At 41.8% G+C, this 4711-nt stretch overlaps 1 pseudogene; it reads right to left on the reverse strand.

The window, feature by feature from the left end:
• Positions 1–790: 790 nt before the first annotated feature.
• On the reverse strand, positions 791–4248 carry LOC136503562 (uncharacterized; annotated as a pseudogene).
• Between the last annotated feature and the right edge of the window lie 463 nt (positions 4249–4711).

The following is a 4711-nucleotide window of genomic DNA, read 5'->3' on the forward strand; positions in this document are numbered from 1 at the left end:
AGTTACAAAGTTGACCCACAGATTAAAAAAAATCACACTGTTCACTAGATCATGTAAGGATCATCTAGAAAAGTGTGATTTCTCTTTTTAATCTGTGGGTAAACTTTGTAACTAGTTGTTCTCCATCATACTAACTCCAAATGTGATGATTTTTCCCTAAAAATTTCTAAAATCATTCTTCAGCATTTAAGTTTGATCAAACTTGGATGTGACAATGTTTTACACATTTTAAAATTTGAAATTTGAAATTTGACATTTCAAACCAAATTTTTAAACCCTAAATGATTTCAGATGTAAAAGTGATGAATACAAAAGTTGTTCAACTCATCAAGATCTACAAGTTTTATCTTGGTTATCTTGTCATTTGACTAAATTTGAACCTTTCAAATTTTGAAATTTGAAAAAAGACAAGTTGAAACCATAATTTGGACCCCCAAATCAATTCAACTGAAAAAGTAATGAATACCAAAGTTGAATAACTCATGGATATCTACAACTTTTATTTTGGCAATTTCATAATTTGATAAATTCTTAGTACACATTGTTCACACAAACATACGTGAATGTGGTCTCAAACACACACACACATAAATGTAGTTTCAAACACACATACATAAATGTAGTCTCACATACATGAATATAGTCTCACACACACATACATGAATATAGTCTCACACACACATACATAAATGTAGTCTCACACACACATACATGAATGTAGTCTTACGAACACTGACACACTTACATAAACTAGCTAGCTTACCGTGACAACTTTCCCCTTGACACCTTTTCATTCCCATGGCAATACATCTTTGGGCAGGTGCTTTTCTATAGCCTCGATCTTCTTACAAAAGTCTGTGAATAGCGACATCTCATCACACTTATTGTAAGCTTCAACATTGTCCATGCCATCAACTCCGATGATATGTTGTTTCTCGGAGGCCACCACGTGCTTTGTCTTATTCTTTGGGGGGAGGTTACTTTGCGGGTCGGGCATATAGAAGACTTGCGCGACACGTTCAGCGAGCACCCAAGGGTCATCCTGGTAGCCTACATTCTGGAGGTCAACTACTCTCTGTCCGATCTCATTGAATTGATGTTGCTTGATCCAGCGGCATTGAAACAGGGCCACCTTTATATCCCTTCCATAGTCAAGTTCCCATATATCTTCAATTATGCCAAAGTATAGGACCTTTCGCCCCACTCCGTCAAGAGCCTCTATTTGGACGCCGCTGTTCTGATTCACAGATTTCCTGTCCTTTGTGTCGGTATAGTATGTGTACCCATTGATGTCATAAGCATTCCAAGACGTCACCTGTTTCGATGGCCCGGCCACCAACCGACTGATGGTAATAGAATCTATGGTTTCTCCAGGCTGTATATTCTAGTCCTTCAACCATGATGTCAGGCGTTGCTTATATTGTTTCATGACCCAATCATCTGAACGACCATTCCTCTCGGCCATAATGATAGCCATGTGTTCATCAATGTACGGTTGCATCACTGCCATACTCTGCAAGACACTGTAATGTGCCCGACTCACCTATCTGTAATCATTGTCAAGGAATACTTTCCTACCACTTGTGCCCTTCCCAGCTAGCCTTCCCTTGTGATGAGAATCGGGATTACCAATCCCTCTCTATACTTTTAGCCACTCTTGGCAGCACTCGACGACTTCTTCGGAATTGTAACCCTCTATCATGGAGCCCTCTGGGTGTGTTTGGTTATGAATGTATCAGCTTAGAACCGACATGAACCGCTTGTAGGACCACATTTCATGCAAGAAGCTAGGGCCCAGCGCCTCGATCTGATGAACCAGGTGAATCATGAGATGTACCATTATATCCAAAAAAGCGGGAGGTAAACACATCTCTAGCTGGTTCTGGGTCTCCACCATGAATTCATGTAGGTCACTCAGCTCTTGCCTATGAATCGTCTTCTGTGAGATCTTTGAAAAGAAGTAGCACATGCGGGTGATGGCCATCTTTAGGAACTCTGGCTTTATAGCCCTTATTGCAATTGGTAGGAACACTGTCAGCATCATATGACAATCGTGAGCCTTGCAGTATGTTAATGATAGGTCCTTCATTGACACTAGCTTCTTCGGGTTCGCCAAAAACCTAGTCAGCACTCTGACCCCCCTAAGGAAATTGCATATAGCTCTCCTCTCCTCTAGGGTTAGGTTGAAGCTAGCCGCGGGAAGACTGTACTTACCATTATCTTGCTGTACTGGCCAAAGCTCCCGCATCATGTTCAGCTGCACCATGTCTTTCCATGATCTAAGACCATCCTTTGACTTGACTGTGTCCATCAAGGTAGCCATGAGACTGTCAAAGACATTCTTCTGCATGTGCATCGCATCAATGGCATGTGGGACCTCCAAGTCTGGCCAATAAGGTAGGTACTGAAAGAAGATCGATTGCTTCTTGAATGGTACGCCTTCGATGGGAGGTGTGCTTCTATCTCTGATCGTTCCATTTGGATTCTTCTTTCCATAGATGACGTGTATGTTTTGGACCATTCTGAACACATGTTCTCCATTATGACGTCTCTCTAGAGGGGGTTCATCCTCTGGGATGTTGCCATAGTATCTTAGGTACAATTTACCGCGGTACTTGTGACCTATCTTTAAGAAGCGCCGGTTCCTTATGTAAACTATCTTCCTAGATCCATCTAGGAACACCCAATTAGTACCATCCAAACAGACTAAGCATCCAGTCTTGCCATTGAACTATCTAGACAGAGCAAACAGCGCGGGGTAATCATTGGTAGTAACAAATATTATTGCTTTGCATATGAAGTCCTCCCGCCAAAACACATCGTACATTGGCTCCCCATACCTCCATAGCCTCTCCATTTCTTGCATCAGAGGCTCCAAGAACACGTCTATATCAATGCCTGGTTGTTTGGGGCCGGAGATAAGAATGGTGAGGAGAAGGTACTTCCTCTTCTGACACAAATACGTTGGAGGTTGTACATGGTCAAAATGACTGGCCATGTGCTGTGGTCGGTCATCCTCTCATTGAAGGGATTCATTCCATCGGTGCTCAAGCCGAGCCGTATATTCCGTAGGTCATCACTAAATTCTACTTTGTACTTGGCATCGAACGCTTGCCACTGGCTACAATCGGCCGGGTGTGCGATCATATCATCATCCACCTTGCACTCATCATCCCACCATGTCATCAATGCGGCTTCCTTTGGATTTAGGAACATACACCTCAAGCGGTCGGTCACTGGCAAGTACCACATAACCAGGGCAGTAATTCTTCTCTTATTGGCATCGTTGCCTAATGGAGTTTCCTCTAGGGGCTGAGATTCTTACACCACCTTCTTCCCACCCTTCTTCCTCTTTCCTGTGGAGGCTTCCACCCCACTTTGAAGGTCATTGTTCTTGTACCGACTAGCCCCACACCTAGGACATTTATCTAAAGTCTCGAACGATGTGCCACGCCGAAAAAGGATACAGTGGTTGGGGCATGCATGGATTTTTTCAACCCCTAATGTGAGTGGACTTATAACCTTTTTTGCTTGGTATGTGTTGGCTTGAACTGTGTTCGGCCGTGGGAGCAACCGTGACATGAGGCACAACAGATCATCGAAACTGCAGTCCGACCAGCCGTACTTAGCCTTCAGGATGAGTAGCTCAAGCACAAAACGTAGCAGTGTGAAGTATGTCGGACAGCCCTTCTCAGCATCATACATAGTCTTCTTCGATGCTTTTGTCACCCTCTCAAGATTTTCTAGACCTCTCTTGCTCTTTTCTAATATTTCTGGTCCAAAGGCCCCAAGCATTTTGTCCAAGTTATCACCGTCATCTGCATCCCCCTCACGTGCTTCGCCATCATTGCTGGCACCACCAGCATCACCACCACCTTGTTCATTGCCAAAGCCACCACCTTGTTGATTGCCATAGTCACGATCTATTTGTTACTCAAGATCGTCTGTGAATCGGGACAAGTATGCTTGGGTTTCAGCTTCATCAGCTAGATCATCGTCGCTGTCATCAACAACCACTGTTTCACCATAATGAATCCACACTATGTAGTCCGGAACAAATCCTCTTCTAATCAGATGTTCTTTGATGGTACTCACATCTCGAAATGCAATAAGGTTCTTGCAATCTTTGCAGGGACAAATAATTGTGTCACTATTCTCTTTCAACGTCGCTGCATGCTTCTCTGCGGCTTTGATGAATTTGTCCACCTCATCACGAAAAAGAGCATCGTGTCTTAACGAACCATACATCCAAGAGTTCCTGTAGTCCATCTTATAGTAACAAAACAACCAAAGAAAGAATATTACTCGAGAATAATTGTATATACATGAGACACGCACCATGGTAGTAGAGGATAGGTAATTAATTGACTATTAATGCATAAATATTTTAAAATATAAATTAATTGGTTCAAATAAACAATTTCAAAGAAAACAATTAGCAACATTTAATATTTCATCCACTACCTTTCATGCGAACTCCATTCCAATTTCATGGTAGAGGATAATTAATTAATGGCCTATTTATCCATAACTAATTAAAAACACACATTATAGAAATGAATCAAAATAAATATTAAATGATAATTAGTGCCATGGTAGAGGATATTTTACACATTAGCAACAATTAAAATCTTACACATTCACCTACATGCAAACCCTAGTCACATAAAGAAAAAATTGAAAAAGAAAAAAAACAAAATCCTAGATCTAG

This window comes from Miscanthus floridulus, chromosome 14, assembly GCF_019320115.1.
Source record: "Miscanthus floridulus cultivar M001 chromosome 14, ASM1932011v1, whole genome shotgun sequence".
In the NCBI taxonomy this organism is placed as follows: domain Eukaryota; kingdom Viridiplantae; phylum Streptophyta; class Magnoliopsida; order Poales; family Poaceae; genus Miscanthus; species Miscanthus floridulus.